This window comes from Lepidochelys kempii, chromosome 9 (assembly GCF_965140265.1).
Source record: "Lepidochelys kempii isolate rLepKem1 chromosome 9, rLepKem1.hap2, whole genome shotgun sequence".
In the NCBI taxonomy this organism is placed as follows: domain Eukaryota; kingdom Metazoa; phylum Chordata; order Testudines; family Cheloniidae; genus Lepidochelys; species Lepidochelys kempii.
Window position 1 is genome coordinate 10,399,284 of NC_133264.1, and position 15,610 is coordinate 10,414,893.

A 15,610-nucleotide genomic window follows, 5' to 3' on the forward strand; every position below is an offset into this window, starting at 1 on the left:
TGCAGTTATTTCTCTTTTAAATCCAATGGAAACTGTTTTCTGAAGCAAACATTCCACTTTAGTGTTTGTAACGCAGATCCTGTAGCACTGTGCTTGTGCATGAGAACCTGAAAAAGAAATTGACTAAAATGTCATGATAAAAAACTGAAATTCACTAGACTATTTCCAGTGCCCAAACAGAGAGCAATGCAAAAAGTAAATATTTTTAAAATATTTACAATAATAAATATTTTTAAAAGTAATACTATATTTATTTAAATATTTAAAAGTAAATATTTTTAAAATATTTGCAATAAATATTTTTAAAAGTAATACTACGTTTTAATAATCCAAGTTATTTGTAACATAAGAGAATGTTTCTTTAGTTTGACCCACCGGTGACACTTTCAGTTATGAGATCAGAGTTTACTAGGATTCTTATCCACTGTCTTCATAATCTAAACTGCCAGCTGCAAAAGAAAATGCAGCCACAACAGATCATTTTTGATAATGAACAGTTTAAAATCTACAAAGAAATAGGATCTCCTTGAAATACTGCACTATAATTCACTTGAAACAATACTATTTAAAAGAACAGCGAGTATTGTATTATTTCTTGTATGACAGAACCACTCTCCAAAGGACAGTTTCATCGTTTAATTTGGGCATCAAGAGATGAAAAGAAAAGTCACGTTTTCCGTTGTGTCTCTTTTTTTCTAGGCAGTGAATTTCTTAATAAAACAATCTTTTTCAAAACGTAAAGCAGTAGCAAATTAAGAAAGGAACTAGAATCAAATTTGCCAGGAAGCAACACTACCACTTTAACAGTTTCCCACTGTATTTGGTTTTCGTTGCCAGAGAAGCCTTGTTCAGCCTATTTGGGGGCCCCATGAAATGCTGCAAGCACTACTGAAATGAGTACTTGTCTTTTGTTGTGCTGCATGCTAGCACCATACAGTGCTGAGCTGATAAATCCACTTTTTCTAACACAGGCATTTTTCAAACAAAACTGCCATGAGACTGATGAGTAATGCCAGCTTGCCAAAAAAAAAAACCCCACACACACAACCTCTGTTGACAATGACAACTGTTAAATTCACATAGTCACAAAATGAGATTTGTTACATAACTAGAAACTACAAGACTGTGCAAGAGCAACTAAACAGCAAGAGAAATTGCTAACCAACAATTAGATTACTAGGAACATAAATAATACAATTTGGAGGTGTATTAGCTTGCTAGCTACCATTATAAAAGTGGCACGCTGCTTGGTATATACAAAGGTTATTGGGCCCTTGAGAACATGCATCATCAATCGCTTTGTAGTTTTGTTTAAACAAAGCTGGTGTGAAGGGGGAAGGGAGAATATCTGCACTGCCTTATATGATGTGAATACAAGGGAAACAAAAAGCCAGATGACAATATCTGTATGGAAGAAGTGGTGTCCTAACCCTAAAAGACTAACAATGTGTCTCAAGAACTAAAATAAAGTAGAGGGGACACTTAGGTTGATTTAGTTCTAACAAGATAATAATAGAATGAGTTTCCTCTTACACAGCACCTTTTATTCAATGATCTCAAAGCACTTTATACAGGTGAGCATTATTATTCCCATTTTACAGATAGGGAAACTGAGTCACGGAGCAGTTAAGTAACTTGCCCAAGGCCAAACCCAAGGTGAAACAGGAAATCAGAGGCAGAATGTGGAACACCACCCATTTCTCTTGACTCTCCACCATCTGATCTAATCACTGGCTCACACTGCCTCTTACTGCAATCAGTGTTTCTATAATTGTTTTGAAAAACTGTAATGAAGAAATATGGGTCTGGGGCAGGTTTCAGGTTGGGAGAAGAAGAGTCACTGAAAGATTCCAAACAATGGCACACTGTGGAGTTAGTGCTACAATCCAGGAAAAAATATCAGTGCTGGGAAGATGGAAATGCCTATAAGATCCTGCCAACCCACCCATGTTGCTGTGAATGCCAGAAAAGGGGTACTGAGTATGGTTGAACTGGAGGTAAATCAAAGGGGGAGGAAACACTGGCTGTCTTTATTAACAGCAATTTTAAAAAAAAATCCTGTAATTAAACCACTAACCTCAACTTAAGTAGAACTTTTATATATCTAAAATAATCTATACTTCCATTGTATTATGCCCAAGGCATAATTTACTTGTGTTACATTATAATGGGGATTGTAAAGTTTGTTTCCTGATCCGGATTTAACATAATGGTGAAACAGCACATGAAGCTTTGCATTAGAAAGTGTGTGTATAATGGCTATAATTCAAATGAGGGCTAAGATTATATGACATGCCCTCTCTGACTCACTTCATCAGATGCTTATGGTCAAATAAATTGGTTAGTCTCTAAGGTGCCACAAGTCCTCCTTTTCTTTTTGCGGATACAGACTAACACGGCTGCTACTCTGAAACCTCTCTGACTGAAACTCTCCAACTAGTTGCAGAGGGTAACACATCCTTTATAATCTTATATGCAATAAACTAGGTTATGCACCATCAGGATACACAGCTAAATCACAAACCATCAAGAAAAACAGAAGTTAAAGTTTCAAGGGCCGTGTCAGTGGGTTAGGTTGTACACAGTGGCTACTCCATGGTATACCTTTGACAACATAAACAGAACATTAAATTGCACATCTAACCACAACCAGAAATAGAAAATACTTCCAATGTGAGACATAGCCAAGTTAATGTTGCTTGTTGGAACCTTAACTTCTGTGTTTCCTGACTCTGGGCTAGATGGTAGCAGGCTCTTAAATGTAGCACAGTGGGTAGGGAGGAGTACCGAACCTCCCACTATTCGGGGCACCTGCAGAAGGGCCAGCCTGAACTGTAGCTCCTGTGTGGAGGCTGCCACTACCTGATATAACCCATGCTAGAGCCAACCCAAAATGAGGTGGGGAAGGGCAGGGAGTAGGTGGGGCACCGTGGCTCTGCCTACCCCCTACATGCCAGTCAGCAAAGCTGGCCAACCATGCGCCAAAGATATAGGGGGAGTGCGGAGAAGACACTGTGGCACCCCTTCCATGATGCTTCCCTGAGCGCAGCCATCTCTGGGAGACATGCTGCCTCTAGTGGTTCCCCCAGGGCAGTGCAGCTCTTTACCAGCCCATACTAAATGCTATGGTTAAATGCCACAATCCTGCCCCTGGTGATTTTGCAGTGTTTCTATAGCTGTGTTGGTCCTTGGATAGTAGACACACAAGGTGGGTGAAGGAATATATTTTCCTAGACCCACTTCTCTTGGTGAAAGAGACAAACTTTTGAACTACATAGACCTCTTCTGCAGGTCAAAACCTTGTCTCTTTCACCGACGGAAGTTGGTCCAATAAAAGATATTATCTCCCCCTCCTTGTCTCTCTTGGTGTTTTTGACTGTTCATCCTTAACCTTTCATTAAGCCTGTTTGTGTATATAATTCCCTTGCTTTTTTAATTAAATAAAGTGTAAAGGAATAGCCTATACTTAATAAACTATTGCAATGGATCCATTGTGTTTTGAAGTTCACATCGCACTGAAGTAAATGGCATGAAGGAGGTTAGAAATTCTCACCTTTGCTGCTGCTAATATTTGGTTGGAGACTATCTATTATTTGTATGCATGATGGCTGAATCTTCACTATGGAAAAAGATAAAGGGCTATTTTCTCCACTTCCTGTGTTTTCATTTGTATCTGTGCATTTTATATCCACTTTGCTCAGGTGCACATGACTGCATGACGTGAACAGACAGACGATAATCAGGCCCCAGCTCGATTTTGTTTTAAGGAAATGTCCAATTTTTCAGGTTATTCTAAAATGCAAGTAAAATTGCAGAGAACCAAAGATCTTGGTATTCACTCATTTATTTCCTGTGCCAATTATTTTTGCCTGTTCTTGATGGTAAGGCTGGGGCAGGGGATGGGAGAATTTTGATCTGTGTCCCAGGGAAATACTTACATTCTCCATCATGCAGACCGATGTGCTTGTTAGGCGGGACGGGGAAAATGTAGAATCATGCCACAAAGGAGATGAGGATATAGTAAGCTCTGCTAAAAATCATTTGACTGCTCATAACTCTCATTTTTAAATATGTTTTCTGTAAACCAAGCAAAGGCACTAGTCCTCATTGCAGAGTATGAGCCAGATTCTGCCAGTCTTGTTCCCACAAGGAGTCCCTCTGAAGTCAGTGGGCCTTCTCATGTCATTAAGTTGTTTTTGCTGTAGCCCTGTTTTAAAAAAATGTGTGGTTAGCATTCACCATGAGAGCATTTACGGCAGACTTCAACAGGCGCAGGATCAGGCCCTAGCTTATTTGGGGCCCAGCTCTGCCTCCTTTACTCACCCTAAGTAGTATCTTACTCCACACCAAGCCCAACTGGGCCAGATTCTGCCACCCTTATGCAGATTGATTAATATCTTATTCCACAAATGTTCCACTGATTTAGGGTGACCAGATGTCCCGTTTTTATAGGGACAGTCTGGTTTTTTGGGACTTTTTCTTATACAGGCACCTATTACGCCCCACCCCCATCCTGTTTTTTCACAGTTGCTATCTGGTCACCCTACACTGATTTCAATGGAACTATTTGCAGAGTAAGGTACTATTTAATGTGAGTAAAGGCAACGGAATCTGAGCCATAGTAACCAAAGGGAGCATTTGCAAAGTAAAGCACTATTTGTTGAGAGAACCAGTCTCAGAACTGAGCCTTTGGGCCAGACTCTGCAACTCTTACTTGCATTTAATATCTCACTCTTTTGGCATCTCCAGTGGCTTCAATGGGGCCACTCAAGGGGTAAGGTACTAACCGAACGTGAGCAAGAATATTGGAAACTTGCTCTTAGTTACTAGGCATAGCAAGAATGATTTGGAAAAATATTCCTGCTGGGGTGAGTTTATTTAATTTTTCCTGAGAATGGGACAAAATAGTTACACAATTTACTTTCCTCACAGCAGTGTTAAGGTCACGTATGAAATTTTAAGAACATTGTTCGACTTGGTAACTGTACTTTTCCTATTCCACATAGTCCCACTTATGCAAATGAATAAGGATTACTCAAGTGAGTAAGGGGTGCAGAATGGGTTCCTTAAAATAGTAATAAAATAGGACAGTCTCAGTAGGAACCCAAAGCAAAAAGCTACTTGCTGAGCCGCTCAGGATTATATACTTTGTTACCTCTGCATAGTAATAGCCCCAAGAAAATTCTGCATTTCTTCCAGTCTTCAAGAATATTTCTTCTTGTGTATAGGTATGATCTCAGCATTGTTAGAATTCATATGTAACCAGATTTGTGGCTTGGCTATTTGTTTTACAAAACAGCAAAGGACATAGCCTGTGAAACCAGCAGGCCTTTATTACAGGCTATTTTTGCATGTTATTTAATTTCCTTCTTTAAATAAAAAATTGCATCTATTAAGATTATTTTGAATCTAAAAAGGCCGCCCATATTAAAGAAGTTACTTCCTTAAATAAACAACCTGCTGTTTCTGTGGTGTTAAGAAAATATCCAGTCTTTATAAACAGTGCCTATTTGGCTACAAATCAGCCAGCCTTATTTACATATTTGAAATCCAGATGCAGAGGAAATACTAGGTTTGCTTTGGAATATACAAAGGGCCTATTTTTCACATGTTAACATTCAGAATATTTAATATAAAATAGCATTGGGGAGAGGGGAAAGGCCTTTGCTGAAAAGGTTTATAACAGAGGTACTTAATGCTAATACAAACTTTTTACCAACAAGCTTTTTAAAAAATTGTTTTTTAATATGCTTTTAATGACCTCTACTCCTCTTACCTACCTCCTTGCTTCCAAAAGTGTTTGTACTGTCCCCAATAACACTCAGTGGAAAGCTGTCATTCCTGGCTAAATCCTTACTTAGGTTGGATGCTATGCCTCCGTTAGACAGGGTCAGAAGGTCACAATCGATTTTGGAGACCACCTGGAGAGTCCAGGCCGTGAACTGACTCAAAAAATTTATATCAGAGCTGGAATGGCCCACCTCCCAGGGCTAGGCCTGGCCTACCACTCCAACTGCAGGATGGGGCCTGCCAGGCCCAGCTCAGAAAGAGGCCAGAGTTGTTGACCCTGTTAGCTGACCTCTTCAAACTTCAGGAGAATTTTTCTGGCAGTTACCACGGTGACTGGGCGCTCCAAGCTTATCCTTCTTACTGAAAAAAAATTAAGAAGAAAAAAAAAATGTTAAAACCTACCTTGTAGAGATGCCTATCAAGAATCAAATACATAAATGTTTTAATTGTTTGCTTCTTACTTGGACAACTCTAGCTTTAATTATTACAGTCAAACTCATCAAGAAGGCAGTTAAGCTAAATAAAGTTTTAATGTGCATAAAAGTAATGTTCAACATATCAAATAAGCAGCATTTCCAAAGCCAGTATGCCATAAATGATACCCCAAGGGTTTAGTGTGGAAGTATAACATTTGTTTTCCATTTTATATCTGTCTTCAACCTACCAATATTTCTTATTGATATCAGAACAAATTGAGAAAAAGATCAAAAGAGGAATCTAGTCTCTCTTTGGCTGCTATTCCCTTTGAAAACCAATTGTTTGATTAAAACATCATTGGCTATTAAACAATGTATTGTTTTAGTTTCTTAAGTAGAAAACGTGATCCATTTAATCTATAATGAAATATTAGTTAGGGAGTGCTAAGAGAAGTTGTCAGACAGTGTTAATGTTATTTATTTAACATGTCTTTCACACGAACTATTTCTCAATTAAAAATTTACCAGGTAAGCAAAATGTCTTGTTGTTGGGGGAAAATGCTTTAAATATGATATACTGAAGGGTCAGAGAAGACAGCAAACAGCAAACTAAGTGTGTTCTTTATTTATAAAACAGTGAGCAAGAAAAATATTAACATTTCTCCATTTTCTGAGCAATATCACATTATACATGAAGCTTTTATGTAAATATATGTCTCAGATGTCAACACCAGACACAGAATCTTACTGAAGGGAGCAAAGAATGGTAAACTATGTTATATCTGCAATAAAATCCTACTTTAGGGCTTCTGGTGGCAAACTGTCAATCAAAATCCCTACTCCTCATTTCTGGAGTACTGTTAAACAGGTTTAATGATTGCAAATTTAATGTTTTGTCTGGCACCTGGTTTTGAAGTATCTTTTTTTTGTTGTTGTTTGAAGAAAATAAAATATTAATATTCAAATTGTTGCTCTACAGCTGTTACACACTCATTTAACTGTCCCCTTCCACCTCTGATGGCGATAAGGCACTGGGTGTAAAGCTGAAGAGGTTTCTTCAACATCAGGATATCCTTTGGACTCTATGAGTGGAAAGAAAGGGAAGGAGATTTGGTTTGAAAAGCAAGATAGAGTTATATAACAAACTCAAATGTCTTTTGTCACAGTTTCATTTTTCATCTCCACTAGGGGGAAAATAGGCAGATGTGTAGTAACCTACATTTTAAAAAAAGTGAATACAAGAAATTTAAAGGACTATTTTAACCAAATCCTCTTTCTTCCCTTCAGAACCTGATTCAGCTGCTTCAAAATGTTCGTATGCCAAAAACGCCATAATTTTTTTAATTGTAATAGTTTCAGGTAATTTTAAATTAATAATTAAAACACCACCTCAAGATTCATTTCCAAGGATATGTTATAGAAATTATCAGTCTTTGATTAACTGATTTTTGTATTTTTTATTGTAGATGTGTAGAGTGGTTTTATTTTTAGTTTTTAGTGGTTTTGATTTAGTTTTTGTTTTTATGTGCCTGCTACAATGTAACAATCAACGGATTGATTAATTGACTAGTGAGAAGAAGGAACAGAGCTACAGGGCTGTTGGGTTTTTGTTTTTTAATCTTTTCTTTCTTTTTTTTCACATTCCTGATGAATAGCACTGTACATGTAAACATGTGGCTTTCAGTTAGGTAGCATGATTTATGAAGTCATGCTCAGGGCTAGCCAGGTTGGTGACTCAGAGGAGACTATGATGCCAGCTCATTCCCTGGTGATAAACACTGACTGTCCTTCCCACAGCCAGGCACCCTTGGCAGCCTTATGAAAAGACCTTGTGGTTGGCAGAGCATTGAGTGCTAGTGCAGGAAATGAGGTCCTCTCCGGTTTAGTACAGAGATGACTGAAGTTCCAGAAGGCTGTAAGCAAAGCCAGAGTCTCCTGAGTCACCAACTTTAAACTATAGGGGACTCTACAGTTCTCAGTTTGAGCTGGGCCAAGAAGCCTGCTTTCCTTGCAGCCCAGAATCTCCCATTGATTTAACTGAACACTTTGCAGACTGCAGGAATTCGTCAAGAGAATAAGGGAGACATGTTATTTGTAGGGTGGAAGGTCATGGAATTTCTATCTCCCGCATTCCTCCCACCCAACTCCCTCAAAAATCTCTGATCCCGGACTTTATGCTCAGGAGCCTTCCAGCCTGGGAATGTATGTCTTTCCCTAACCCCTATAGAATTTTCTGTACTTTGCATTATGTTTTGCTAACTATATTACAACAAGCCATTTATCTCGGTCTGTAGCTTGGGGACCTTTCCTATGGCCTCCCTTCTTCCAGGAATTTCACATATAAATCATGGGAAATAAGGAAATCTTTAAAACCAAGTGGGCAGCATTTTGTACCCTAGGTCATTCAGAAACCAAGACACATGAACCTGCAATTGTGGAACCCAACATTTTTGTAAAAGGCCCCCCAAACAAGCAAATAACCCCTGGGAAGAAGCTAAAATCTCAGGGTGCATTAGCGAGTGAGGATTCTGATGGGGTGGGTGACATTTTTCAGTCTAAATCCCCTCCGTGCTATTGAAACAATAATATTTAGACAATGTGGAGCTCAGATTATTGCTCTAATAAATTGTTTTTATTGGTTCATTGTGGCAAATAAGCCCCCGATTGATTTGTCTCCTAATCAGCATGGAGAATGCACTCCGCTGTAATTAAATCCTGTGTAACAAGGCACTCTGTATTCGCTTGTCTCTTAGCTTGCAGTGGTATGAAATACAGGACATCAAACGGTATACTGTACGCGATAGGCACCGTGCCAGCCCAGGGAACGATTATGCTCGCTTGCCTTTAGTGTGGTTACAAATTAGTATAGCTTTACGATGCATGCAACAGCGTGCATCGCATGGGAGCAATATGGAAGTTACTGGAGATGGGAAATGACCAAAGATAAGGTCTTGTCTCGCTCCAATTTCCATAAAGGTTTGGCCGCTTGAAAGACTTTAAGTTCCCTAAAATAGCTCTGTGAGCATCTTGTATGGCATCCCTCTCTCCCTTTCTCGATCACCCGGTGAGAACTTCAGGCATCCAAGAAGTTTCCTCTCTGTCCATAATCAACTTTTTAGCCGCTAGAGAAGCTAAATTCTCGTTCTTGCTGGGCTCTGGATGGTGCTAGAAGCTAGTACAGAAAAAAGGGGGGGGGTGGACGGAGGGGTGCAAAAGACCCTCAAGAAGTAAACCAACTTCCAGATTCAGTTCTCCTTTTCTCCTAGGCTCTGACAACGGATCTGCGCACCAGTTACAGGTGTTATTTGGTAGCGTCACCTGAGGATTCCTCCCCAGTCCCCATTTGTTTGCTGGTCTTTTCCAACACACCTCTTCCCTATTTGATTCCCTCCTGGGGATTTCTTTCCATCACGAGAGCCAAGTGATTTTTTTTAACCTTCTTAAGCAGTAGATGCAATCTTGCAGTAATATAAAATATAAATCCGGAAAGAGAAATGGGATTTTTTTTGAATGGCTGATCGTAAACACAAGTTTAAAAATCCCCTGATTTTGCTTTCACGTTAACACTTCGATGCAGCCTTTTAATGCAACATATTGGATGTAACCGAATCGGAAAGTTCAAACAACATGGACGTGAAGTTTGTTGTCCGATTGGAAACATCCTCTTGGGAGTCCATTTCTAGGCCTTTAAAATGGTTTTGAACTTCCCCAGACTCTCACACCCATCCCCATCCTTGCACACATCCATTTAACACACCTATTGAGCACCTCTCTTTCTCTCTCTCTCTCTCACACACACTTTGGATGTATTAGCTAGGTCTATAGGGGTACAAACAGCAGCAGCACGGAATAACACGCTTCAGGTTTAGACACAAAAGTATATGCGAATAAACTGTAAGTGAAATTATCTAAAGCCAAACCATCTCCGGGGGCGGGGCGGGGGGTACCCCATCCCCAGAGCCCGAGTCAGCGTCCAAGGTTTTGGGAGCTCTCCCCTGTTCATTGGAATGGTCACTGCTTTAGGGTGATTGAGGACAGATTAATGCTTCTATACATTAATGCTCTTTTCTCTCTGGCTGCCCTGCTCTGACTACAGGGAAGCAGGCCAGCGGATAATTACTCCTCAGTGCAATCCTCAGAGCTGGCCTAATCCGAAAGCTCAAGTGCCCGTAAGTAAAACTTCGGGAAAAGTTATTGAAACTGACAAATACAGGGTGACAAATAATCAATAAAAGCCCAGTTCGACATCCTTTATTGTTTTCAGGCCCTAACAACAAGTAATGAAACCTCGGCCAGGACAGAGGGAGGGGGGCAGCCAGGGACTGGGAGCTTGTCTTTTCTGATGGACAGTCCCCCGTTAAAGAACCCGCAGCATATGCAGGCCGGTCACTCATTTATCAGTCTTAATAAATGACGGCCTCATAAGGGCTTCCCCCACGTTTGTGTGTGGGTACCGCAACTTCAATTTAATTTAATTGGAATCACTTTAATTCTTGTACCTAGCTACTATACACATAAACTAATATTTAATATTCTATGTGTACATTGTAGCTACCGCGATATATAGATAATCATATAGATAGAGAGTTGCTCTATAAGTGTATTGGACATACACACAGTTATTCTCTGTGTAAATCTTTAATTCTCTCTCTCTCACACGCACACACGCGTACTGAGAGAGACAGAGAGAGTTGTTTGCCCTGGACGTTTTTACAGGGCTATAGCAACCTAACACACTATATTCCTAATTAAAATTTCAGTCCTTAATCTCCCTAGATTTTCAATGTGGTAATTTCTGAAGGTTTATAAAAGGACAGTGTGAAAGCGGAACTGGTTCTGTCGCCTTCCCGCTCTCTCTGTCTCCATGAATTAAGTCCTGATCTATCAGTTTAAAGACTACATAAAGTTGGTTCACTTTCAGAGCGGGATTTATTTTTGTTAAACTGGAGGCTTCTCGTGTCTTTGAGCTTTTGAGCTGTGTAAATGAACTGCAGTGTCACATAATCGATAGGGAAAACTCAGCTGTCACAGATCCTAAAGCAGCCTCTTGCTACAGCAATAACGTGATTTGGCATTTCAAAGTTTGGGAACGTGCTGTCTGAGCGTCTAGGGGTCGGTGAAGAATATCTAAACAGAGAGATGGAGGCTGTCTACCGGAGCAAACCAATAACGAGGAGCTGGAATGACCAGAAATGCCAATTTACCATTACTCCCCCACTCCACACACACCCCCTCCACACTCTCTCGCACACAGATTCATCACTATGTTTTATCAAGCTCTTCCTGCCCAGTTTGCTTGCTGCCGTTATTTCACCAGTAAACACTTTTCCAGCAGCTTCCACGCTTTTTGATCCAAATCAAACTCAGGTGCAGTCCTGGGCATCGGGATTTAAACAGCGATTACACCCAGAACAACCCCAAAGCCCTGTAAGAATGTATAGCAGCGCCTGTTGCCCATCTTCAGCAGACCACTGAGTTAAAAAGAAAAACCATGAGTGACAAGAAACAACAAATCTCCCAGGGGCCAGTAATACAATGCGGGTGACACTTGGTTAAATCACAGACTGTCTCCGAATCCTTCAGGAGTTTGAACATGATGAAAATCCAAACCTCTTTTCAAAGCCAACTTTGGCTGACTTTCTATAGGGCTGCTGTTATGCAACATATTCCCATATACCGCGTAACCTCCTGCGCCCTTGTCATCACATAGTTGTTAGTGTCATTAGTAGGGACAATATGTTAATTCGACCATGCATATCAGTGTATTTTAATAGGACACAGACAGATAATCGTGACGTGCTAGATTATAGAGCAACACGAGAGAATATTTCAGAATCGGTGAAAGGTTACTCTCTGAAATAATGATCTAGTTAGCGTGGGGCAAGAGATCCATGTAATTCATAGTGAACGCTCAATGTTCACCGGCCATATCTCCTTGTATCGCAACATTGAACAGCACAAATGTTTGAAGATACATTTATGAAAGAAGCAGACCTTTGTAGGCAAAGATTTTCCCACTGAAAATGAGATGTTTAACTGGCTATTGGTTGGAAGTGTAGGAATTGAACGTTCAGTGCCGTTGGCTGTTGTCCATAGTTCACTGCCTATGCACACACCAACACTTATCTCTGTATATACTCACATATACATACATAGATGTACACAAGAAAGTAACTCACCTAGTGTGTTCAGATATAAAGGGTTTTAACTTCATATTAGGAAGCTCGCTCAGAGGAACGATAAACTTCTCTTTGGTCAGGCCACAGTATTTGATCGTATCTTTATTTTATGTTTGTCCCCACCACAATGGAACCTGTAGGCTGAATCGAGAAATAGGAGTCAGATCGTTTGATCTGACACGAGGAAACTTGCGTTTGTAATATTATAACACTCTAGAGGGAAAAAAATCAGACCACTGTTGCTGAGACAAGGAGTGTGCTTAAGTACCACTATGTTTCAATCCCCATTTGGATATAATTTAAGTCTCCTCTCGTTTACAGTAATACACGCTCCAACCCTCAAGCTGTCCAAAAATGGGATTTAATGAAGCAGAGTTTATACACTTATATCATTTAGAGGATTCGCTGTAGCAGTAAAATGACAATTGGTACATGTGTATTGCAAAAGAGGTGAAATCCCATCCAGGGACCAAGTTGCTCATTTCTGAAGGAGCTGTCATTTCCAGCAGGGGGGACACAATGAGAAGGCCAGGAGTGATGGAGCTCTGATCTCCATCAAGGAGAGATAACCACCTGATTAAAATAGGCCTCTTGTTCTCTCGTTACTCGATCGTCGTGTGAACTTACCTTATTTACAATTATAGGCAATGAGTGAGTTCCCTAGATTGCAATACACCTATAGCTTTGGTTTACCCCGCTTTGTTATCAAGATCATCTCTTGGACAGAATTCTGGACAACTCACAATAAAGAAGCAAAACAAATGCTCACAGGGATCCATCTATCTGTCTATCCGGAGACATATATACACATACCAAGATTCATTCAGACACGCATGTATAGTTATATCATTGGAAATGGAACGAGTCAATGCTTAGATGAAATAACTACACAGCTGCTCCAACCAATTTAAATTACTATTGTATGCACTGGATCAAAAATAATCTAATGCTTTCTGGGGATTGGTTATTTGGTTTTATGAAATACCATATATTTTTTTAAAAAAATCCCTTCCCGGGTAGTTTTGACCATTCTTTTGATAATTTCTTTTTTCCGGGTCAGTCTGGATCCGGGGCGTTTGACCAATTAAACCGGACCTGGATACACATCTATCCTGAGATGTAATGTACTTGCTTCTCCATTTTATTGTTAAATGGCCCAGTGTGTTTGCCGGATTATTATCCCACCACTGCTTGTGCATTTGTCTCTTATGTCTCTAGTGTCTATCATTACACAAAGCGTTCTGAAGAGCTCATTTCAAAAGACAGAAAGTATACACTTACTATAAAAGTCATTAAATTAGCATGACAAGCATAAAGTTCCTACGTTATAATTTGGTTATAGATCTGAAATCTTTACTGCAAGGATGAAGACTACAGCGAGGCACACTGCAAAATTAGGACGATGATCTGCAGTGTACAATATGGGAGGATTTAGGAGGAATGGCGGAAAGGTCCTTGTTTCATCAGCCTATTGGTTGGCAATTCACTGAGTGGTAAGAAATTATCTTTGTTTTTCCTCCCACCCTTCGCGAGGATCCGATCAGGAAGTCTTACACTGAGGTCTTCGACACAACAGGTGTCTGTGCATGTGACCAAAAATTATCGATGTATTTCATGTTCAAGAATATCTAATCTTGAGCAATGTATATACAGCACCAGCCATGTAATAGTCAGCTCGCACAGGTAGGAAGCAAACGCTAAATTGCAGAGTTGTCTTAAAAGCTGTCGTTGACTTTTTGTGCAATTAGAAACCCTAATCAATCCAACTTTTTAAAATAGCTTCCTCTGCGGGAGAAGAAGTGAAAATCCACTCCTAACTGAGACGTGTCTCCATATTACTTTATCACACTAGTCTTAGAAAATACACACAGATTTAGCAGGGGCACATTTATTGCCCTGGCATGGTATGGAATATACCATTTTGCATCAGGATCAGAGCGTAAACTGAGTTGTCTGGTGTTCACGAAGCGCACTAGAGTTTGTGGACGCCTTCCATTTACCTTCTCTTCTTTAACCGTTTTAATTATCAGCACTGACCTGTTGGTCATACCTACAGTATCCATGTCCCTTTTCCAGGCACCTCACCGTTGGTTTCTTTTCCCCTGCATGTGCCTGCTATTCAACACTTGCTACCTTTGCCATTAGCGTCCTAGAGTGAGCCCCATGGGTATATCTGAAAGAAAGACCCTCTGCATTCCAACACTGCCTCCTTACCAAAGTAATAGTAAAGGGACCCATTCAGACACATGGACCACACCGAAGCATTAATTAGGCTGATGAAACCCATAGAAATGTATGGATCCAGCATAATCGAGTTTCTTCTGCGGACGATAGTTAAGGAATACGTGAGCAGCTGGGAGAATAGGAAGTACTGTTAGGGTGAAGTCATGCATGTAATTGAGTATATTTAACATAACCATTTTAATGATCGGTGATTAAAAGTGCATCTACTTAAATTGTATACCTCTGCAATTTGTCCATATCAACTTTAGAACGGTCACAAAGAAAAGGTCGTCATATAAATTTATAAACAAGATCCCTTACTGGCTAAGCATGACTCCAGCAGGACAGATCCGCTTTGGCAAAGGGGGAGGGGGAGGAGGCCTTTTGCTAGAAAACAGCTACACCAGTGTGATATTAATTAATCACTGTTTTGGCCCTAATGCAGTCACACTATTAGAAGTGCATAATAATTGAGTTTGCTTTTCATCGGCAATTATTTATAACAATTAGATCACTCGAAAAATCCTTGGGGTTCTTTCACGTATTAAAAGAGCTGCTTCTCCGTGATTTGACAAGATTTTTTAATTTTAAATAGGAGGTTTCCCCGCAAAATCTTGCCAGCAATCAAGCAAGGCAATGATCTGGGGTTAAACTTCTCCTTCGGTTTAACTTAATAGTATCAGAGTTTACATACTGGCGGGGGACGGATGGGAAAGACTTGGGGGAAGACAGAGATGATGGACATGTGTGTGTCTCTTTGCAGGAGATCCCCACAGAATGGGAAATTAGTTGAAATCTGCCAGTGGGGACTGTGTTCCACAAAGCCCACGCGTTTGGAAGGCTGAGTTTCTCTCGCTTTCCTATTCACTCTGCCCAGGCTGGATGCAGCGAATAAATAGATTCATTGTGGAGCCTATACACAAACCAACCCACCCCAGCCCACCCCACTCCCCCGCCCTTTATGCTTAAAAAGCATACAAATCTGCAATCGCTTTGCACTAA

General features: G+C 40.1%; 1 protein-coding gene across 6 annotated transcripts in view; it reads right to left on the reverse strand.

Annotated features, from left to right (window-relative positions):
* Positions 1 to 496: 496 nt before the first annotated feature.
* SOX2 (SRY-box transcription factor 2) overlaps positions 497 to 15,610 on the reverse strand; it is a 107,924-nt gene continuing 92,810 nt past the window's right edge. Inside the window, exons 3-6 of one of the 6 annotated variants that reach the window (XR_012160717.1) lie at positions 12,386 to 12,519; positions 7,111 to 7,288; positions 5,781 to 6,150; positions 497 to 4,207 (exon numbers count right to left, since the gene is read on the reverse strand). The gene's annotated coding sequence lies outside the window, so the exon portion shown is untranslated. Of the gene's footprint in view, positions 4,208 to 5,776; positions 6,151 to 7,110; positions 7,289 to 12,385; positions 12,527 to 15,610 lie in introns of all 6 variants that reach the window. The other 5 variants (XR_012160720.1, XR_012160715.1, XR_012160718.1 and 2 more) reach the window with 5 other exon arrangements.